Source organism: Mustela erminea, chromosome 5 (assembly GCF_009829155.1).
Source record: "Mustela erminea isolate mMusErm1 chromosome 5, mMusErm1.Pri, whole genome shotgun sequence".
NCBI lineage: Eukaryota > Metazoa > Chordata > Mammalia > Carnivora > Mustelidae > Mustela > Mustela erminea.
In genome coordinates, this window is record NC_045618.1 from 112,323,886 (window position 1) to 112,348,607 (window position 24,722).

At 34.6% G+C, this 24,722-nt stretch overlaps 1 protein-coding gene and 1 pseudogene across 6 annotated transcripts in view; one reads left to right on the forward strand and one right to left on the reverse strand.

Moving 5' to 3' along the window:
* FUT8 (fucosyltransferase 8) overlaps positions 1 to 24,722 on the forward strand; it is a 303,528-nt gene that overhangs the window by 24,654 nt on the left and 254,152 nt on the right. For 4 of the 6 annotated variants that reach the window (XM_032344518.1, XM_032344519.1, XM_032344516.1 and 1 more), the window contains exon 2: positions 22,225 to 22,311. The exons of the other annotated variants lie outside the window; for them this stretch is intronic. The gene's annotated coding sequence lies outside the window, so the exon portion shown is untranslated. The remainder of the gene's footprint in view (positions 1 to 22,224; positions 22,312 to 24,722) is intronic. 6 annotated transcript variants of the gene reach the window in all.
* On the reverse strand, positions 17,820 to 18,217 carry LOC116591532 (annotated as a pseudogene).

Below are 24,722 nucleotides of genomic sequence, written 5' to 3' on the forward strand. Positions count from 1 at the left end.
GTTCAAATTCGAACCCTACCATTTACTAACTGAATTTGTTTCTTCAACTATGAAATGGAGATGGTAATTGCTGGGTGGTTATGAGATTTTAAATGATTTAGCAGTACCCTGTATGAAAGTGCTTATTTAGTCAAGGCGCTTGGTACACATTAAACATTCAATAGCATACCATTAGATCTTTAATTCCTTGAAGTTAGTTCTTTAGTAACTTGACATGCATAAAAGTGAACATTTCAATGAGCTATGGCATAGAATTATATTTTAAAAGGTGTAATAGTAAGTAGGTGTGATTATTATATGTTGATACTTCTTTGACTATGTTAAATAGATGGTTTATTTTACTTTTTCACACCTTTGTAATGCTCATAAAAAGCACTTATTAAGTACTTATCTATTCATGAAAGCTCAAGTAGCAAGTAAAAATGAATAAAATAATGCACTGTTTATTTTTCAAATTATTATTTTGTATAGTAATATTTGCTTTAGCAGGAAGTCTTATTTTATGGAGATACTGGCTCAATTTTTATTTCCCATTATGAAATAGTAAACCTTTGAAATGCATATGTACTTCTGAAATTCAGAGTAGATTATCAATGGCCAATACTGACCTTCAAAGATGTTTCAATAAAAGTGAAGTAGAAACTTTAGAATGTAAATTAATTTGGTAATTATTCTTAAATGAACCTGATGGTAGGAGTATAGAAATTGAACTAGTGTAATATGTTTGTAGTCCAGTTTCGTAGTGCAGTTTCAGATTAATAACTAAGCACAAGTAAACAAAAATAATGTTCCTGGCCTTCAATACTGAAAATGATTTGTGAGAAAGTTTTAGTTAACAAATACTTGATTTAAGAAATGCTGTTTGGCTAGGCCATGGTAAATATCAGATGCCTAGAGAAAATTTGTTGGTGAGTATCATATATTTAAAATGTCTGGTCAGCTTTGTAGGAGGTATAGTTAGGAAGTTATTTATTCTTCCTTGGGTTTTTCTCTCTCTTTATTTCCCTTCTTCTCCTCACACCCTTTATTCCCCCCCTTTTTCCCTTTCCTCTCTTTTCCTCCCTTGTTCCTTTTCCCATTTCCTTTATTCCAGTAGTCTCTACTGAGATTTTTTTTTAAGACTAAGAAACATTTCAGACACATTAAAAAGTACAGTAAATCATATAGCAGACATTATCTACCACTGAAATTAAGCAGATGTTAACTTTTTTGCAGTCTTTAGTTCAACTCATGTTTTTATAAAAGGGCAGGTAGAAGAGCAGGATTCTTGTTTTTTGCAGTATCTTCAGTACTTTGAATATTGCCTGGGTCTTAGCAGGTTTCCAATAAATATTTGTTAAAAAGACCAGCAAATATGTATTCAGGAAAGAACAACAAAAAATCAAACATCAAGGCAGTGGTGTTTGAAAGAGTCATCTACAGTGTCAGCGACAATGAGAGAGTTTCAGTAAAAATTGAAAGCAGTCCATTATCATTGATAAACTGGGTAGTCACTGAAAGCATTAGTTTTCACCTTAACTTTTATCATGAGAGAGGCAGTGTATATAGTAGTCATTTAAGGTCCAGGTTTTGGAGACAGAATGCCCAAGTTCAAATCCCATTTTTCCATTTAGCTTTCTGTGTCACTGGGCAAGTCATGTTTCAGTTTCTTCTGTAAAGTAGAGATGAACTTAGAAGGTTGTGAAAAGTAAATGAATTAACTCATATAAGAAAAATAGGATAATGCCTGGTATATAGTAAATGCTTAAAAAAAAAAAAAGTGGCCTTTCGGTAATTACTACTAAATAACCCAAACACTGTGTATGCTCTTTTGTAGACTCTGTTTCAATTTGGCCAAAACAAAGTCCCTTCTTATGCATAACTGCAATATCTCCTGGTATGAAATCTCTTCCAACCTCTATAACTAAGGATGTAAACAATCTCATTATTTGTCTTTTTTTTTTTTTAATCTCAGTTCAGATAGTACTTTAAATTTTCTCTTGGTATTTTCTTGGTAGGCAGTAAGTATAATACCAGTGAAAATTAAGCAGGGTGAATTTTTTTTACACCCCAAATGTATTTTGATGGTATTTTATCTACAAAGTTTTTTACCTTGAGAATCTGATAAACTTTGTTCACTCTTCAGAGCTTTATGAACTTTGTTCACTCGTCATAGCTTTATGAGGATCTGAAAGGACGATCTTAATAGCTGCTAAGTAAATGGTTTTGAATTTTAGAATTCTTTCTATTCTCAGCAGTACTAATTAGTAATACTGTATGCATTGAATTTCAGTATAATCAGGGAGAACTGACAATTTTATTTTCTTCTTTGAGCTTTTAAATGTATTCCATTCCATCCAAAATAATTGAGCGTTTTTCAGCATTAATGACAGCATTAATGAAACATTCACAGCGAGAACATATAAGTTCTAAAATTTCCTTCTCTTATTTGAAAAAAGTAAGTTTGGTTATTTACTGAGGGAAAATAATATTTTAAGGTAAATAGAGGTGTTTAGTTAGTTGTATTCTAAGAACATTTGTTTTACCTCTACTGAATTGAATGGACCTGTGTTGTAATAAAGACAGTCCATTTTTTCTTCTTATTGTGTAGCACTTAGAGGAAGCTTTCTGACAAATCAGTTGGTTTTGTAGTAGTGCTCTCAAACTTTTGTTCCTAAGACCCATTTTACATTCTTAAAATTTATTGAGGTTGGATTGCAAGAAACTTGATTTTTTAGATTATATTGATATTTACCACATTAGAAATTAAAACCAAGAAGTTTAACATAATTCATTTACAAGCAATAATAAACCCATTATGTTCATGTAAATAGCATTTTTTTATAAATAATTTCCCAAACAAAAAATGTTAATGAGAAGAGTGGCATTGTTTTACATTAAATTTCCTTAATGTCTGGCTTAACAGAAGGTGTCTGGAGTTTACTTCTGCTTTTGCATTCAGGGCATCGTGATTCGTTGTTTTGGTTGAAGTATATGAAGGAAATATGGCCTCACATACATATATATTTGGAAGAGGGGTAATTTTAGCTTTTTAAATGATTATGGATATCCTATTTGATATCCATCAAAATTTGACACATGGCAGCTTTCTAAGTTGTGAAATCTGAAAGTATATCAGTTAAACCTTTTTACATTAAAACCCATGGCTATGTTGTATTCATTGATTAGCTCTTTAATCCACGCATGGTTTTGTAACATTAAGCTTGGGTCATTTGGAAAATATTGGTTCACTGAGTTATGCGGATCTTCCAAATGTTGACATGACACATTTCATTATACAGTATAAAAAAATCACTTGTTAATAGCACCACCAATCTCCTTAGAAAAGTAAGATGTTAAGCTCATGACAATGAATGCATGTTTTCTCAACTTGAAAGTTTGAATTTTATCTTTGGAAACTGTTACTTTAAAGATAGGCTTACTGAATGCCACAGGAGGACAGGGCTCTGGGTTGACTGAGAGGGTGTGCCTTACCTTGCCTGCATCACTGGTGCTCCAGACTAGCCAGTGGTGGCTGGGATGCTGATTCCCGAGTCTGCTCCAGAGCTCAGTAAGGGGGGCAGGTTGCACAGCAGGCCAGTGGCTAACTGTGAGCCTCCACGTACCTCAAGGACCCTCAGGAGGAATGGCCACAATGGGACGCCTGCTGGGAGCACATGCCCTATTGTGAGCAGGAAGGCCAAGTGTCTGGTGCACTCAGAAGCTAGGTGGACTCCAGGTGTCCTGGTCTGCTTAGGCTGTCCTAACACAATTGTTGCAGCCAGCTGGGGCAGCACATGTTAATGGGACTGCCCTCTGCACGTTGCCACCTGTGCACATTCTCCCGGAAGGCTGACAGCAACAGAGCCTTGCTCACACATGTGTACCAACAAGCCTGTGCACACCTCTGCCAGGTGCTCCTGGTCAAGCAGGACAGCTCCATCATCCACATCTCTTATTGAGAACCACGATGAATGCTTGAGATGCCAGTAGACCTGGCTATCCTATTCTCAGAGGAGAGGCAGGCCTGGTTCCTGAAATGTGAGGCCTAGCGCAGAGAGACAAAGGAGGAGCCAGAGCTCTGTGACAGCTTTGACGTGGAGCAGTACAAAGGGTTTTGGATTGAAAAGTGACCATGCCAGGAGGCTGTCCTGGCAGGGTTTGCTGGGGCAGGGAGCACATGTCTTTAAATGATATGTTCATACACATACACACAAAAAGATAGCCTTTGTTCATTTTCAAGAAAATGTCTACCAAATGCCCAAGTCTGGAGAACCGGAGTTCTTTCAAGTAAAAACAGTATCCCATGGAAAGTGGCTCTTTCAGATTGTAGCTTGAACAAACCTACAGGTGGTTTCCGACAGGACAATTCTTGTTTTTTCGTATACACAGAAATGCTTTATGCATACTTCCATTTCAGTACATAGACTGTTAAAAAGTTGCATTCTCAAAAGGATGAGAATTTAAAAAATAAAAAATTTTAAGTTAAACTAGCCCCCTTTACTGCCTCCCTCCCCCAACATTGTGTGTCTTTGAAGCATACAATGACTAATAATATAATTTGATGCCAGTGCCTTGATTCATTCTAAGGCACTGTGCATGCAAATGTTAACTGTAAAAGGGCAAATATCACCTCAGTGTTATTATGAAAATAGTTTTGGCCTTGTGGATCCCTGAAGGGATTTTTGGGTATTCCAGTAAACTTACACATCATATTTTATATGCAATAGGCCAGTTTGTGGCTATATCTTTTAGTTATTGGGGAGGGTTATTATTTACTGATAATTTTTTTAAGACTGGATTTTCCTGTTCAACTTCTTGTTTTGAGATAAATTTCATAGCTTTAAGCTATTGTGTATTTTTTTAAAATTTTATTTATTTATTTTTATTTGTTTGACAGGCAGAGATCATAAGGCAGAGCCTTAACTCACTGAGCCACCCAGGTGCCCCTCAATCAATCAATCTTTTAGAGACACAAGCATTTCCAAACTAAAGAAAATGAGAACTAAGAGAGACTCATTACCCAGAATTAGATCCTGGGCTAGAGGAAATGTTTCTTCTTTTGCTATATTATTTGATCAATTAGTGAAACTTAAATTCATAGACTAAATATTTAGTAAGTATAGATATAGTAAATGAATATGGTTTATAAAGAATGTCCTTAATTACTTCAGGAAACTACCCTAAAATTTCATAAAATACACATTGCGTTTTTCAGAAGATCATGTCTGCAACTTCCAAAGAGTTCAGGAAAAAATATGTATACAATAAAAAGAAAATTATTTAAAACACTGTAAAATATTAACATTTGGGGAATAAGATGAAAGATAGTATACCATTTATTTTTGCAAGTCTGAAATTATTTTAAAAATACGAAACTTTAAAAAACTTTAAAGGTTGCTAAGGTAATAATTTTGAGATTGGAAAACAGATGCCAAGGAACTGACCCAGGATCAGCTAAAGGGTAGAAAAGATTCTGTGACTCTAAGGTCCAAAATTATATAGTACAGCAGGGTAGGGACAGGAAACGTGTCTGTCTATATTTTCCTTGAGTCTTACTCAATCCCAGTTCCAGCCAGTGCCTCCCACACCAGGCATACTCAACAAACGTGTTAAATGGATGAAAATATAAGTAACAACCAACAATGATAATCTGTATGAGAAAATGAACTGAGCTGTTTAGAAATAACTCCTAAAGATAAAAATTAAGTTTCCACACATATTTTAGCAGCAGAATCTTTTTCTCTACTAAAAACAGAACCTCAATGCAGGAAAACAAAGTGAAGTCACTCTAGTTTTAATGTGAATCTGATGAAGTTTTGGAACGCCTCAACTTCTGTTCACCCAGCATCAAGACTCCAACACCAACTTTTTAAGGTTCAAGAGCTCTGAGAAGGTAATCTAAAGATCAAAGAGCCTTATTTTGAAGCTGCAATATCAGCCTCCACTGATACAAACTTTTCCTTCCTTTTTTAAAACTGATCCAAAGAATCACTCAACTCCAAGACAAAATTATTTCCTTTTCACTGTTCTAAGTCTTAGGAACTGTTAAATAATCAATATTCAAAATTGGTTCTTAAGAACCTTCAACTACCTGGATTCCATTAAAACACAATAGCAGGGCACCTGGGTGGCTCAGTGGGTTAAAGCCTCTGCCTTCGGCTCAGGTCATGATCTCTGGGGTCCTGGGATTGAGCCCCATGTCGGGCTCTCTGCTCAGCAGGGGGCCTGCTTCCCCTTCCCCTCTGCCTGCCTCTCTGCCTACTTGTGATCTCTCTATCAAATAAATAAACAAAATCTTACAAAAAAAAATGATTGATTGATTGATTGGAGAGAAAGTGTACCAGAAAGGTGAAGGCCAAAGGGAGGAGCGGATTTCCTGGTGAGCAGGGAGCCTGATGCAGGGCTTAATCCCAGGACTCAAGGATCATGACCTGAGCTGCAGGCAGATCTTAACCGACTGAGTCACCCAGGTACCCCTCTGTCTTCCTTTTATAATACTGAGTTTTTTGAAGAGTGTAGCCCAGTTATTTTGTAGAATGTCCCTCAATTTGTCTAATATTTTATCTTCATAGAATCAGGTTATGCATTTTTTGCAGGACTAATGCAGTAGTGATGGTGTGTCCTTACATGATGTTGATTTGTCCCATTACTAGTGATGTTAGCTTTAATCACTTGCCAGTTTTCTTCATTGTAACAGTTCACTATTTTTTTTCCTTTGCTATTAATAAGTATATTGTGAGGAAATACTTGAGACTGTGTAAATACTTTATTTCTCATCAGATTTTCCTTAACTACTTTGGCATCTCTTTGAGGAGTTTTGACTGAATCAGTATTATTAATATGGTGGTTGTCAGATGGTGATTTCTCCTTTAATTAGTTGACATTCTAACATGTACATATGCATAGGTTCTTATTTTACTTAGTGCTATCAAATTACTGTCATTTATTTTGATTCTCAGATTGTTGTAAATCTGGTCCCTTTAGGCCAGCTCCTGTGTTCTTAAGACATATTTCCATGATTCTTTGAGCATTTCCTTAGTTTCTGGCTCAAGATATTTTGGGTCTGTCTTGTGCTACTCTCTCAGCCACTGAAGTGAAATCATTTTTTTCTAAGAAGTCTCAGTCCTCTTAGTGGAGAAGAGTATTTAGATAAAAGGTCTTGGTGGTAATTATTGTGCTCATTGTCACCGGGGTGTCATTGCTTCCAGGCCCTCTAGACAGAGTTAGGCAAATATACATTCTGATACATTCATATCGATTTATATTTCTATGTATGTATATCTATAACTGAGCTCAAGTTGATAACTCCATTTTCAATCTAGTACCACAGGAATCATTCCAGACTTAATTTTTCAAGTATTTGTAATTCCCTTTGCTGACAGTGAGACACCTGGCTCTGATTATTTACAATTCATTTGCTTATTCAGTTAATCTTAGAATGCATAAAAGATAGCCTCAAAATTGATAACCCATTCCAGTGGTAAAAACAGAATAATGTTAGTTTTGTTTTCAGCTTGAGTATAAACAAAATACCATACTCAGAAGTTACTACAGGGGATGGCTGGATGGGTTAAGCATCTGCCTTTGGCTCAGATCATACTCAGGGTCCTGGGATTGAGCCCCACATCAGACTTCTTGCTCAGCAGAGAGCTTGCTTCTCTTTTTGCCTGCTGCTGCTCCCCCTGCTTGTTTTCTCTCTCTCAATCTCTCTCTCTCTCTCTCTGACAAATAAATAAAATAAAATCTTAAATAAAAAGTTCAATTAGTTCTCCCCAGTGGCCCTATTTTTCTTTTAGTGGTAATGTGTTAATTATTTGAAATGCTTTTAGGTCTGGTTCCTTCTGTTTATATACCACTTACATACCACTTTAAGTGCTAGCCTCCTTCCATACTTGGTGATTTTATGTATTTTGGGGGTCTATGAAACACTTATATGATTGAGAACTATAGGAGTTCATTAACAGGAGTCCGAACTATATGAAAAGTTATTCTCAAATGTCATTCCCCCATCTCTTCCACTCAAAAATATACCCTCAAAAATGACCTCCTAAAAGACATGCATGAGACAGGCGTACACTAATCTCTTGAACCTGTGAATGTTATCTTATATGAAAATGGGATCTTTGTAGATGTCATTAAATTGAGGGAAGGCTTTTGAGATGGAGACATTACCCTGGGTAGGTCCTACATACAGTCACATACATTCTTGTAAGAGGGAAGCAAAGAGAGATTTGACACAGAAGAGGGAAAGCCAGTATGATCATAGAGGTAGAGATTATAGTGATGTAGGTACAAGCCAAGGAATGTTGGCAGGCACCAGAGGTTGCAAGAGACAAGGAACAGATTCTTTCCTAGAGACTCCTAAAGGATTGAGGCCCTATTGACACCTTAATTTCAGCTCAGTGAAACTGATTTTGGATTTCTGGCCTTCAGAACTGTTAAGAGTAAATTTGTTTTAAGCTTCCAGTTTTGTGATAGTTTGTTAAAGCAGTCACAGATACTGATATACACTCCTTGCCAGTAACCAATCTTACAATTTTCTTGTTTAAATCTTTATTTTATTTTATTCTGATCCATGGATATTTTCTTAATTCCCCTTCACACTGAAAAGTTTACATACAATAAATATTCTTTGCCCTTTACTTTTCTCTCTGAATGTATCCTGGAAGTCACTGATCTTCCTCATCTTTGTATAGTTGCATAGAACTTGATTATATGGATGTTAATAGGTTATTCAACCAAGCTCCAATTTAGGATTTTTTTTGCATATAATGTTTTTCCATTAATTTGCAATTAAAAGCAATACTGCAATGAATAACTTTTTGCATCTATGTTTGCATACTTTTGGAGATTTTTTAGGGTAAATTTCTAGAAGTGAAAGTTGCTAAGTCAGAAGGTAAATACCCTATAAGTTTTATTAGCTGTTGTAAATTTTTCTCCATTAGCCTTGTACCAATTTACCTTATCACCAGCAATTTATGAGAGTACCTGTTTTCCTGTGGTTTTGGCAGCAGAATATTATATTTAAAATTTGAGGGGATAGGTAAAAAGTGGCATGTCATCGTAATGAGTGAGGTTAAAAATTTTCTGTATGTTTAAAGGCAGTAATGTATTATTGTGAATTATCTATTGCCAGTTTCTCTATCCAGTTTTTAAGAATTCTTTCTATACTAGGGATATTAGATTTTTATCTATAATGTATGTTGTATATATTTTCTGTCAGTTTTTCACCTGTCTTTTGATTTTGCTTATAGCATCTTTTAAAAAATATATCTAATTTTTTTAGAGAACTTTTAAGTTTACAGGAAAATTTATTAGAAAGTACAGAGTTCTCATACCCACCACTCCCCAGTTCCCTCCATATTATTTACATCTTATATTAGAGTGACACATTTATTATAATTTATGTACCAATATTATTGCATTATTACTAAATAAAGTCCGTAGTTTACATTAGAGCTCATTCTTTGTGTTGTATATTTTATGAAATTTGACAAATATGTGATATTTGTCAACTTTTATTGTGTCATACAAAATAGCTTTTCTATATTAAGCATCTTCTCTGACCACAATGGTATGAAACTAGAAATCCATTACAAAAAGAAAACTGGAAAATTCATGTATGTGAAGATGACATAACATACTACTGAACAACCAGTCAAATAAAAAATTAACTTGAAACAAATATAAATGGAAATATAACATGCCAAAACATAAGAGGTACAGTAAAAATAATTCTAAGAGGAAAGTTTATAGCAAGAAACACCTTCATTAAGAAAAAAGAGCTCAAATAAATGACCTGACTCTATGCCTCAAAGAACTGGGTGGGGGGGGGGGGGAACTAAACTCAAAGTTAGTAGGGAAAAGGAAATTCTAAAGATCAGAGTGGAAGTAATTGAAATAGAGACTAAAAAGACAATAGAAAAATCAGTGAAACTAAGAACTGTTTTCTTTGAAAAGATAAAATAGACATACCCTTAGCTAACTCAGCAAGAAAAAAAGAGAGGATTCAAAATCAGAAATGAAAGAGGAGATATTATAACTGAGACCATGGAAATGCAAAAGATCGTAAGATTGTTATGAACAATTATATGCCAACAAATTGGACAACTTAGAGAAGTGGATAAATTCCTAGAAATAGACAACTTAACCAAGACTGAATCATGAAAATTGAAAATCTGAACAGACCAGTTACTAGTAAGGAGATTTAATCAGTAATCAAAAACCTCTCAATAAATAAAACTCTTGTCCTAGATGAATTTTCGGGTGAATTCTGCCAAATGTTTAAGAAAGAGTTAATACCAATTTTTCTCAAACTCTTATTAAAAACCATAAGAGAAGGAAATACTCCTAAACTCATATTGCAAGGCCAGCATTACCCTGATACCGAAGCCAGTCAGTGACACTACAAAGTAAAGAAAAATTAAACTAGTATTCCTGATGAACATGGATGTAAAAGTCTTTAACAAAATAGCAAATGAAATTCAGGATATATTATAAGGATCATAAACCATGATCAAGTGGATTTACCCCTGGGATGTGAAGATGATTCAGCATATACAAATCAATAAATTTGATACATCAAATTAATAGAATGAAAGATAAAGATCATATCATCTCAATAGATGCATGAAAAGTATTTGAGGAAACACAACATCCTTTTTATCAGATAAAAACTGTCAACAAATTGTAGAAGAAGGAACTTACCTCAACCATAGAATGGGAGAAAATATTTCTAAGTCATATATTTGATAAAGGGTTTAATTTCCAAAATATATGAAGAACTTAAACTACTCAATAGCAAAAATTTTTTAATCCAGTTATAAAATAGTCAAAGGAACCTAATAGACATTTTTCCATAGAAGACATTCAAATGGCTTAGTTACATGAAAAGATGCTTGACATTACTAATCACTAGGGAAATACAAATCAAAACCACAATGAGATATAACCTTCACCTGTTAGAATGGCTGTCACCAAAAAGACAAGAGATAGTAAGTGTTGGCAAGGTTGTGGAGAAAAGGGAACTGTTGTGAACTGTTGGTGGGAATGTAAGTTAGTACACCCACCATGGAAAACAGTATGGAGGTTCCTCAAAAAGTTAAAAATAGGACTACCATATGATCCAGCAGTCCTGCTTCTGGGTATATATACAGGAAAGTGAAAATTAGATCTTGAAGAGATACTTGCACTCCTATGTTCTTTGCAGCATTATTCACAATAGCCAAGACATCTGTTAGTGGATGAATGGAGAGAGGGGATGTGGTACATAATATATATGCAATGGAGTGTTCAGCTGTGAGAAAGAAGGATTTCCTCTCATTTGTGACAAGATGGGTGGATGTTGAGGGCATTATATGCTAAGTGAAATGAGTCAGGGAAAGACAACTGTATTTCATACAGTATAGGTACTTGAATTGCATATGTGGAATCTGATGAAGCTGAACTCTAGACACTATAGAATGGTGATTAGTGGGGGTTAGGGAGTGGCAAAAGTGAGATGTTGGTTGAAGGATATACACTTGCAGTTATAAGATGAGGAAGTTCTGGGAAAGTTAAGTTTTATTGATCTAACTTTAGGTTCACTGACTCTTATGTCATTTCCAATATGTTCTCTTTATTGTAGATACTCTTTTATTGTTCTAGAATTTTTATTTGGTTATTTTTCTGTGGTTTCTGTTTCTTTATGAGCATATTTTCCTTTATTCATTGAGCATAATTACAATAGCTCTTTTAAGATCTTTGTTTATTTATAACAACATCTGATTTTATAAGGTTGATGTTTATGTATGTTTTTGTTTGTTTGTTGTTGTTTGGTCTTATTTTCTTGACCTTTGTATGCCAAATAAATTTGGATTATGGTCTTTTATGTTATGAATGCTATGGAATTCCATTATATTCATCTATAAAAGGGCTGATGCCTTTGTGTTAGCCAGCAATTAATTTGGTTATACTCATACTACAAACTCTGTATCTTAGGAGGCAGTTGAGTTGTCAGTGTGGGTTTCTTTTTTTTCCGCCCAGTCATTAACTGTTTTGTGTCCTGGATATATACAGTTCATTGGTCAGTTGGTCTGCCAAAGATTTGTGCAGAGTTACATGTAGGATGTATGACTTACCTCTCTGGCTCTCTTCTTTCTGTGATTTCTCCCCACTTTCCAGTGTTGGCAGTTGCTTTGAAAACTTCCTCTGGTATTCCGGAAGAGATAAAAATGGTAATTAAAAACTGTGGGTATCTGTGGGAATTAGGAAACTGACTGCTGCCATTCTTTTGTTCCAAGAATATACTGCCCTCCAGAGTCTGCCTGCTTCTGTTCAATGTTCCTGTGCCTTCAGACAGTTATTGTTGTTTGTACTTTTTCAAGTTTTATAATTGTTACCTGCAGGAGGATTTGGTCTGGACAAACATATTCTATTATATAGGACATGGAATTTCCCTCTTCCACTTGTTTTTAATCAAGAGTCTCATTGATTTTTATGTATTTATAGTTATTTATGGCTTTTGATTTGATGCTCAAATTTGACCAGTTGGAGCCCTTTCAAGTTTACTTGTGTGTGTGTGTGTGTGTGTGTGTGTGTGTGTGTATGTGTGTGTTCTGTGTGTCTTTTTGCTGGGCCTTTATTGGGCTTTGAACTCTTTACATCAGGCATAAAATGATGTCCCAGGCTCTTTATTTATTCTGCTTTGCATATGAGAACAAGATTTAGATACCATGACCTGGGTGCTAGGTTCATTTTTCAGGGGGCATCATTGCTTCTAAGATTTCTTATTGGACAAAACTAAGAAATATATAGATCAAAAAAAAAAAAGATCCGTGTATCAATTCAAATTTAACAAAGAGTCTATTTTGTCTTAATTTTTTTCATTTTATGAATATTTTGTTTTCCCCACCATACTAATATCTTCGTTCCTAGTAACAGATTTATCTATTTGATTTATTCTATACCATACAAAAAAGTTGTTCACAAATAACACTAGAATTACTATTATAAAAAATCATAAAACTGAACTTCAAGCTTTCTTTAGTAGTTCTTTTTCTGTTTAGAATATATTCTACCAAGATATGCTATTGCCAGAGTGCTGTCTTTGAGAGTCATTTTAAATCATTTTTGTGTGTAGTTATTTTACTAACACAGTATAAGTTTAAGATGATTTGTTTTGGGGTTTTTGTTTCTCCTTTTGATTTAATTTTATTCTTGAATATGTAAAACATTCATTTAATGCAAAAATCAAAACTATTTAATTATATGTCCTTAGATAATTATTGTTTTTACCTATATCTCCTGCCTCCTAGCCCCTTTCCCTTCCTTGCCTTTTACAAGTAACTATTTTTATTAATTTTGGTATTTTCAGTATTTTGGTTTTTAAAAAAATAAGACTATATTTACTTTTTTTCCTTAAAAGCTGGCATACCTCATATTTGTTCTGTACTCTGCTTTTATTCACACAACAATATATCCTAGAAAGCAATATATACATAGAGATCCTCTTCATACCTTTTTACAGATAGGAAGGCAAATATGAGCCACATGTGGCTACTAGAAAACTTAAATTGCACATTAAAAAATTAAAATATAGTTTTAATTAATTATGATTAACTTAACTATTTATCCAGATGTTACCACATAAATTTAAAATACTATCATTTCAGACTCAAAATGAGTATTATCATTGGTGTGTAATCAATATAAAAATTATAAATGAGGTATTTTGTTTTCTTCTTTGTACCAAGTCTTCAAAATCTTGGGTGCATTGCATACTTACAGCACCTCTTGAGTTTGGACTGGCCACAATTCAAGTGTACAGTAGTGGTTAGTAGCTACATATTTTCTCACAGTTTGTTTTTTGCCATTACTTATAGTTTTGTGGGGGGGGGTGGCCATTCATATTTTAAAAAATAGGTTTTGTTGAATATATCAGTTAAAAATTTTTTCTTCTGCTTTTAGATTTTGAATCACTGCTAGATTGACTTCTCATTCCTGGGTTATACTTGAAATCATTTATGTTTTCTTACAGGACTTTCATGGTTTTAATCTTTATATTTTGGTCTCTAATCCATTTGGAAACTGATCTTTTTTTCTGTATTATACAATTTTGTTTTTTTCCATTTCATTCAAAAGTTGTTTAAGATAACAGTTTTTTAACCTGCAGGAGTAAGGGCTTTTTGTTATTTTTCATTTGTAGTCTTACTGCACTGTGATCAAAAAACACAAGTTGTGGTATTTTTAGTATTGTGAACTTAAATTTTCTGTATGACCTTACATATGATCAGTTTTTGTGAATAGTCCACGTCCCCATGAAAAGAGATTGTTTTCTCTATCAAAATACAAAATTCAAGGTAGTAAGTTCAATATGTTACAATAATTTACCTTACTGATTATTTGGCTTTGGTCTTCTATAGTTTCAGCTACTATTACTCTGTTTCTATTAATTTTTTCCTACAGCTATTCTAGATTTTTGTTTTCTAAAACTTGTAATAGGGTTATTTGGTACAAAAGTATACATAATTGATTTATCTTCCTCATTGTTAATTTGTCCTATAGCATAGAAAAAGCCCTACTTTGTCTTGCTAGGTGTTTTTTGGGCCTGAATTCTGCCTTGTCAGTTATTAAGATCATAACCTCTGTTTTCTTTTTTATGTATTTGCCCATTATTCCTTTCTTTGCTCATATCTTTTTCCTTTTAATGTTTCTTAATGACTTTGTTTTTAGGTATTCATTGTATAATATACTATTGGGTTTTTACTTCATGAGCCAATCTAAAAATTTTTTTTCTTTTGATAGAGGAGTTAAACTCTTTGTATTTATTTTTGACACCGATATGCTAGATTTTTAGCTCTGGCAATTATTTATTATATTTACTGTGTGTTCTGTTTACTGTGTGGCTTTCATTGTGTTATGTTTTCATTGCTCTTTTTAAGAGTTTGCTTTGAAAATTTTTTTTTTGATATTTAATATATTTATTTGAATAAAGTATGGGGTTTTATTAGTAAAGTATATTAACATTTTTTTCATTAATTGTGACAAGTGTTCCATAGTAATGCAAAATATTAAACATAGGGGAATGTGCCACGTACAAAAACTCTTTGTATGTTGCAACTGGTCTGTAATATAGAACTATACTAAAATTTAAGACATTTTTTTTAAAAAAGATTTTATTTATTTATTTGACAGACAGAGATCACAAGTAGGCAGAGAGGCAGGCAGAGAGAGAGAGGGAAGCAGTCTCCCTGCTGAGCAGAGAGCCCGATGTGGGACTCGATCCCAGGACCCTGAGATCATGACCTGAGCCGAAGGCAGCGGCTTAACCCACTGAGCCACCCAGGCACCCGACAATTTTTTTTTTTTTTTTTAATGTAGTAGGACTGAAGGTGTCTAGTACTGGTTTTGGAAAGTAAATTTTATGTGAGTTTATTACTGAACTTGGTTCAGTTTCCAGTAAATTAGGGAGCTGTAATCACTCTGTTTGATGGTAAAGAGAGGAAAACATCTCTGTTTTGTAATAATGAAGAAAAATCAGTTTTTATACTGGAAAGAAATTTTTTAAGCAAGAGATTAAAGAAAACAGTTTCTTCCAGAACTGGTTACTCAAATACTGTCTTGTCGAGATGAATTATTTAGAATGTTGTTGGGGAAGAGGGCGTGTTTAGTAGTAAGGCATAAAGGTGAATTGGATATAAGCTGAAGAATTTTGATGGCTCCTAGAAGGTGTAGTTTTAGGCTTTTACTCCCAGAATTTTAGAACTGCAAGAGACTTCAACAATTTTTTTCAGTTCTTTCATTTGTAGAAGAATGACTAGAAGTCTAAGCAAGTGATATGTTACATCCAAAATCATGTAATAAATTGATGTTCAGAGCTGGGGCTAGATTCAAAACTCTTCTTCATCTCTATTTTAAGAATCTTTGCTCAGTGCCAGAATGTGTTCTTGAAAGTCACAATAAGCTTGAAAGTCATGGCATCCTGAGCTCCTCATATCCTACTTAATGTGCAGCTAAGGCAATGTTACATATTTATACTAGCATTTAAAAAAAAGGCATAAGTGATTTTTTATTCAGCATTACAGAGATAATGTTAGGTCATAAGCCTCTGTCTGCCTTGTTGATTTTTTTTTCTCTGTATCTTATCCAGTAAGGGAAGGGCCAGGTAGAAGATTGTGGCGAATAGGCCAGTCACTATGAACTGTAGCCTGGGAGCTAGAACTGGAGGTGGTGCTGGAAACCATAAAAATGCCAGATGATATGGGGGCTGGGATGCTGTTGGGATGATGACTCCTGCCATGATTAAGTGGACCAGTAGAAAACGGAACAGAGTAAAGGAGAGTGTGGAGCCACCATCAAACTCATGCTAATCATGAGGACCAGTTCTGTTTTCATTCCACAGAGCCCTCTACTACTTTGCCAGCTAAGATTTAGGGTAACGATAGATAATGAAATAAAATTCATCTGATATCTGCAAAACATTTTTATTTGCAAAGTACTGTCACAAATATTACTCTTTTTGCTCCTTGCAATATCCTTGTGAGATGGGTAAAAGATATATTGATGAGCAGAAAATGTTAAATGCTAATGAGTGTCAAGATGGCAGTGTGTTAGAAACCACTAAAGGATATAAAAATGAATACACATAGTCTTGGCTCATGTGATGTGTACAATCTTGTGAGATGGGGTGGGGAAAACAGCCAAAGATGTAGTGTAAGGCAAGTTGAAAAATATTTAGAAATTCAAACTGCCATGGGAATTTAAAAGGAATGGTGGTATTATAACTGATGGAAATTTTTGTATTTTGCCTTCTGATTTCAGACTAGTTGATAATAACTATAAAAGTATCTCATATATATATATATATATATATATATATATATATATATATAGTATGTTACTGTGCTGTTAAATAAGGCGTAACATTTCATAAGTCTATTTTGGGACTATAGTCAATGACCACACAGTAGTGGTCCAACTCTCTAAATAATAATACTAGACAAACAGGACACCCTCTCACATGTGGACAGATCTGCATGGAAAAGTACTCAAGGTTTAGGTGTGGACTTTTGTCCTTTATTTTCCTTTCTAGTGTATTAAGCAATGACATGCACTTTAACTTGCCCAAAACAATGCTTGCATTCTAGTGGCAACATACTACTTCTGATACATAGTAAAGTGAGTACCCGAACTACCAAGCAAGGCAGGAGGTGTAAGTAAATTTTTGTTAGGAAGGGAAGTTGTCAACTTAAATAGCAGCAAATGAAGAGTGAGTAAGGAAACTTCTGTTGTCATAGACATATAAGACCTCCATCATATACAGGATACAGGAGGCATTTCACTTTGTGATATCCAGCCCAGAAATGTCAAATGCTTTTCCATTTAATCTCATAATTCTGGATTTCTACCAAAAAGGAATACATTAAGATCATGGACAGTTGCTTACTGAAGGGAAACCCTTAAAAAAAGTAAGGGAGGGAAAATAGAAATTAAGTTACGTAGAATAGTCTTTAAATGATAATTAACTACATTTTCATATCTTCACAGTAATACAAAACCCAATTACTTGCAGAACTGGTTCAGCTTACTTAAATGTCAGATATGTTTTTAGTCCTCTACGTAAGTGTTTAGAAGTTACTAGTGTTTATACAAAATGAAGCTATTAATACTTTTCTACAGCACTAACTACACACCAGGAAGGCCAAGGCAAACACAAATCAAGGAATGGGGTTTTCCCAAAGCTACAGTGTGAAAAGACTATAAACATGTGATTCCATACACATGAATGGGTTTCTTTGCTGTAGGAAATTCAAATGGAATAAGAAATGGAGATGTGTAAAAAGGTTTCTTGAGGGGGAGAAGGATGACATCCTCATGCACTTAGTTTTCTGCTCCTTCTGTGGCATCATATTCTTCTCCTGCACTGTCTGATGTCCATAATGTTAGGTTGTCTCTGAACAACTGCAGGATGAGGGTGCTGCTGTCTTTGGATGAGGCTTCATTCACTATATCAGGTTCTGAAGTGGCCTCATCAAAAGCCATTTTAGCTAGTGTGTAGGCAAGCTTGGATTACTAAGGATCTTACAGTGAAACACAGGAAAGTTAAGAGCCAGCCTCAGGCAGATTGGGTGTGTGGGTTTCATCTCTTGCTTACATCAAAAGCCTCTTGCTAAGCAACTTGGGAATTACCTACCATTTGTTTTTGATCTTCACCACCTGGAGCTTCAGCAACATACCATAGGTAATCTTTCCTCATTTTTAGGTAGAAAACCTTACTCTCTAGATTAATTGCATTGGCTGTTAAATATGCATCCAACAAATAGCTTTTTGCTATTTTTGATTACTGGATCCTGTTTATTCTTTGCGCTTAGCTGCTATTTGCCTATTTCATTTTCATGGTTATTATTCTTTTCTGCTACATGTTATGGATTTATCATATGCTTTAGAATAACTTACTAATGTATGAGTGATGGTAATTGAATATATCTAATTTTTTGAAAATGTCAGCATTCACTGCTGTCACAAAATTAATCTAATTGATAGAAAGTGCTTCCACCCAAGATGGACCAACAGAGATTAGTATACTTCCACTTTTATCCATCTGGGTAAAAGATATGAAACAACAGTTTCTAAGACATTTGCCATCAGGCGGCAAAAGACTTTGATCCCTGAGTGATAGAAAATAAATTAAGTGAGACTTAAGAATGTGCTAACCTGGAGAGAGTTTCTAGGCATGGAGCAGGTCAACAGAACCCAAGAGGAACCAAGAGATCTTCCTGAGTTGAAGGGAAGGAGCTGGGAGGCTATGGGGAGTTAAGGTAGCTAGAGTTCACAGGGCAGAATATCAGGGAAGAGAGAGCTGCAAGAGAATTTTCAAGAATTTAGTTGAGTACTAATCAGTGAGGTTCCTTTCAAGAATTCAGTTGAGTACTCATCAGTGCATGCCTGTGAAGGAACTACTTGAGGCTAGGAAGAACCACTCAAAAAGGAATTGAAGGAACAATACAATACTCATAGCTCACATACAATACCAGGAATAGAGCCCTGAATCCATCAGAGTAGAAAATCTTATTCACTGAGTGTCAGATAGAGCATCTCCAACATTCTGGTTGTCATTTTTAGATGTTCGAGGTTGAGTCTTTTTACCTGTCTTTACTGAAAATGTAGCCAACCTTTTTTTCTAGCTTCTAGAACATATGGGATTTATAACAACCTTTAATGTCCTGGTTTCCTAATCTTATCAACTGTGTCGTATCTAGGCTGATTTTGATTGATATTTTTACTCATGGCTGTATTTTCCTTTTCGTACCTTTTTTTTTTTTTTTTTTTTAAATTTTTTTAAACCTGCTTGGAAATCAGTTGATGCTTGTCAGGCATGTAAAAGAAGACATTGTAAATTTTACATTGTTGGGTGCAGATATTTCTGTATTCCTCTGTGTGTTCTTGAAACTTTTTCTGGAATGTATTGAGTTTACTTGTAAAGTGGTCCTTTCAGGTATTACTTTTAATCTTTGTTAAATGGGACCATTTAATCCAATTGCCCCACTGCTGAGGCAGAATCTTTGTGAGTGCTTTACTGGATGCCCTGTGAATAATGAGGTTTTTCCATTTGGCTAGTCATCTGGTTACAGATGTTAAATTGAAGACCTGTTTGTTTTTAAGTTCTTTTGGGATCATTAGATAGTAGTCTTTATTCTAGGACTGTTTTTTAGCCATGCTGTGGTCTCTACTAACGGCCTGGAGTATACGAGTCTTTATTTACTCTGGTTGGATAGAACCTCCAATGTCTCCAACCCCTTTTGAACCTTGCATTGTTTTTGTTTGTTTGTTTGTTTTAGCTCCTCAGCAGTTGTTTTTTGCCTGGCCTTGTGGAATTTCACTCTAAGTGTATGTAGATCAGTATTAAGTTAGACTCAAGTGGACCCCTACCTAGATGTCTAGAGCTTTTTTCTGCATAACCCCTCCTTTCTGGTACATTATTCCGGTAATTCCTGTTACCTGTATCTTACTGAATTTATATCTTTGTCTCTTCAAGTTAAGTAGATTGCTGTGCTGTGCTTTTAATCTCTCTGCCTGCAGGGGTGTTTAGGACATACATGTCTTTTGGCAGAAAGTCAAGATGTTTGCAGGGCTTATCTAGCTTATTTCCTTCTCTCAGGGAATGCAGATCTACACTTATTATTGTCCAATGTCCATAAACTGTTACGTCATATATTTTGTCTAGTTTTGTAGTTGTTTACTGTCTGGGGATAAATCTGGTTACCAGTTACTCCATAATCATAATAGCTAGAAGCATAAATCCTAAACTGGGTTATTGTGGAAATTTGATAAAAGACTTTTGGGTGAAGTTACAGGAAGGAGCGTTGGCTGATTTTTATAGTTGATAGCCATTTAGGAATTGTTTATGGACCCCTGCAGTAGTTGACTTAACAGTGGTTTGTCTTTTTCAACCAGATCTGGCAGATGAGATAATGTAAATAAAAAAGCACTAACTATACAAATGTGCTTATTATTTTTAGCTTAGAGTAATTTATTGAATGTTCTTATTAATAAGTGTTCTGCCTCCGAGTAGATTTTTTTTAAATTGAAAGTAAAAATAGTTTTTTTTTTATGCTGGAGAAGTTGGAGCTTTATGCTGGAGAAGTTGGAGTTGGTGATGATGCCTTCAGTGTTATTTCTAATTACCAAAAATTGGTTTCAGTACACTCTGATGTTATTGGATAAAGAATGCTTCTCACATGTAGTAAAAATGTCAGTCCAAGACTACAGTAATGTAGTTGGCAGAAAGACATTTCTGAAGATTGTATTGTGTCACTATATTATTCTTGGGTTTTTGTACTTAGGGACTTGCACATACATATTCAGTGAACATTTGATGTGTGAATCTTTATTAAGACCATTCACTTGTCAATCATATGATTAACTTTCTATATGTCAAACATGGTAGTAGATATTAGGGAGGCAAAAGAAATAAGAGGTAGGGTCCCTTATTAGAAGATCATATGAGATGGCACATGTATAAGGCAACAACACATTCTAGCAAAGATTAATAATTACATAGTGATTATAATTAATAATATTATCAATAATTAATAATTAATAATATTATTAATATTATATTTATAATATATAAATATATAATATTAATATTTATTAATATTATTAATAAATAATAATTAATAATCACATAGTGATTATGTCAGCTCTCAGGGAGAAATGGAGGGGCTGGATTTTGAGAAAATTGATGGATTTGCATTGATTCACCAAGAGGATAAGGAAGAAAAAGTCCCTGCTCTAAGAAGAAGGAATGGTGTGTTGCAGGGTGACAGCTGAGAATGACAAAATTGTTCTGTGAATAACAAGCAGATTAAATTGGCTTGAATGGAATTCTCTGTAGAAGAGAGTCAGAAATTAGGTTGTAGAGCTGATTGTGGTATGAGGGATGTAGAAGATTTTGAGCATTAGTCTGCGAAGAGAGAAAGCTGATTGCCCCATATGTTAAAAAGTAGACAAAATTAAAGTATTTTGTGTTCACAAAGTAAGTTTTATAGGTGTTGACTTATTTTAAGATAAACTATGAAGCAAATGAAGACAATGAGTGTTGCTGTGTTTGATTACAATAAGGTAGAAACCCATTCTTTATTGGGATTTGAAAAACACTGCTTACAGAAGTGAATAAATATATAAAAGTTTTACATTGGGGTGCCTGGGTGGCTCAGTTGGTTAAGAAACTCCCTTTGGAGGACACCTGGGTCGCTCAGTTTGTTAAGCGGCTGCCCATGATCCCAGTGTCCTGGGATCGAGTCCAACATGGGGCTCCCTGCATGGCGGGGAGCCTGCTTCTCTCTCTGCCTCTGCCTGCCACTCTGCTTGCCTGTGTGCTCTCTCTCTGACAATTAAATAAAAATAAAATCTTTCAAAAAAAAAAATCTGCCTTCTGCTCTGGTTATGATCCCAGGGTCCTGTGAGTGAGCCGGGTGTCTCCGTGGGGAGCCGGCTTCTCTCCCTGCCCCATCCCCCTGCTCACTCTCTCTCAAATAAATAAATAAATAAATAAATAAATAAATAAATAAAATATTTTTAAAAAGTGAAAGTTTTACATGTTATGACATATTGTAAGGGAAAAAAAAGGAATTTTTAACCCACTGAGCCACCCAGGGGCCTCGAAAAAAAAGGAATTTTTTAAATGGTACAATAACTGAAGGTATTCTAACTGAATTCTCTGAGTAAGGCTGAATTTCATTTGTTTGTTTGTTGCTCTAGGTTGCTGCATACTCATGACCCAGGTGGTATTTTCATTCAAGATAAAGTGTGTCCTGTTGCCTTTATTGATTAACTGAACAAATTCAGGTTAGTATATTTTTTGGACAGCATTTCCCTTTTCTAATTATAAATTAATATGTTGAGAAATAGATAATTTTGTGTTAAAATCTATGTATGTACGTGGCAATGAATTAGAAAGACCAAGTCAATCTAAATGCTACTGAATTATGTATTAGTTAACAGACATTTTGGTACTACCTACTATGTATAGTCTGTAGTGCATAAAATAAAAAAAATGTTTTACTCCTTGTTTAGTAGTTTTGTACTTTAAGAGGCTGGTTAAAAACAAGTTGTGGCTGAATATGTTACATTGTAATTTTGGCATTGTTGTGTGACATATTGGGTGTTGAAAATAAACAACTCATCTTAGAATTTTTGGACATTTTTATAGCTGACTTTTAAAGGATAGATTGTTGTCCAGATTTTAGTCATACATTAAAATTATTATTTGTTTTTAGTGTTGTCTGTGTGTTTTGACAAATATATATTCATCCCCATAATCTTTTAAATTCATTCATGTTGTCTCTTTGTAGTCAGCCTCTCTCTCATCTCAACTCCTAGCAACCACTGATCTGTTTTTTGTCCCTATAGTCTACCTATTCTGATATGTCATTTAAATAGAATCATTGAGTATGTAGCTTTAAAAATCTAGCTTCTTTCACTTAGCATAATGCATTTGGATTCATTCATGTTGTTGTACTAGTAATTTGTTTTCTTTCTTTCTTTTTTTCCTTCTTTCTTTTAAAATTCTGAGCTGTGTTCTACCAAATGGGGATATAGTATAGTTGATTTATTCATTCACCACTTTATATACATTTGGGGAGTTTCCAACTTTTGGTGATAATTTTAGTCATACTTTTTCTCTCTTTTTTGTGATAAAATACTAATATATAGCCTAATATTTATAACAATAAGATACATGACATAAAATTTACCACCTTAGCCATTTTTTTAAGAAAGATTTTATTTATTTATTTGCGAAAGAGAGAAAGCACCAGGGAGGGGAAGGTCAGAGGGAGAAGCTCACTACCTGCTGAGTGGGGAGCCCGATAGGGGACTGAATCCTTGGACTCCAGGATCTTAACCTGAGCTGAGGGCAGACGTTTGACCTATTGAGCCACCCTGGAGCCCCTCCCCCACTCATCTTTGCCATTTTTAAGTGTACAGTTCAGTGCTTTAAGTACATTCACATTGCTATGCAGTCGTCAGAGAATTCCTGTAACTCTTTTCATCTTGTAAAATTGAAACAATATTCCTATTAAACAGTAACTCCCCATTCTCTATTCCATCCAGCTCCTGGAAAGCAGTATTATACTTTCTGTCTTTATGAATTTGACTCTAAGTAATTCATATGGGGGGGGGTCATACACAGCATTTGTCTTTTGTTTCTGGCTTATTTCACTTAGCATAATGTCCTTGAGGTTCATCCGTGTTGTAGTATAGCACAGAATTTCCTTTCTTTTTGAGGCTGAATAGTATTCCATTGTATGTACATACTTTACTTTGCTTATCTGCTTATTGGTTGTTGGACATGGGTTTCTTCCACATTTTAGCTATTGTGCATAATGTGGCTATGAACATAAGTGTGTAAATATTTCTTCAACACCCTGTTTTTAGTTCTTTTGGGTATATATATATATGTTCAGAAATGAAATTGGTAGGTCATATAGTAATTCTGTTTTTAATTTTTTGAGGAGCCACCATACTTTTTTCCACAGCAGCTATACCATTTTACTGTCTCATCAGCATTGCACAAGTGTTTCACTGTCTCTACCTCCTTGCCAACAGCTGTTACTTTCTGATTTTTGATAGTAGCCATTTTAATGGGTATGAAATTGTAGGTTTTTGTGTGTGTGTATGTGTGTGTGGTTTTGATTTGCATTTCCCTAACGATTGGTGCCACTGAACATCTTTTTATGGGCTTATTGGCTCTTTGTATATCTTCTTTGGAACAATGTCTCTTCCTTTCTTTTTTTCCAATTTTGAATTGGGTTGTTTGTCTTTTGTTGTTGAGGCTTAGGAGTTCTCTATATATTCTGGATAGTAATTCCTTATCAGATACATGATTTACAAGTATTTTCTCAGTCTTTTAGGTTGCCTTTTTACTTCATAGATGTTGTCTTTTGATGCACAAAAGTTTTAGTTTTCACAAAGTCCAGTTTGTCAATTTTTCCTTTCTTTCTCCCTATGTTTTTAGTGTCATATCCAAGAAATCATTGGTAAATTCAGTAACATGAAACTTTTATCCTATGTTTTCTTCTGAGAGTTTTATTATTTTAGGTCCTACAGTTATTTACTTGATCTATTTTGACTTAATTTATATATATATGTTAGGTAGGGGTCCAGCTTCATTCTTTTGGATGTGGATATTCTGTTTTTCCAGCACCATTTATTGAAAAGACTGTCCTTCCCACCCCCACTCCCCTAGCATTGAATGT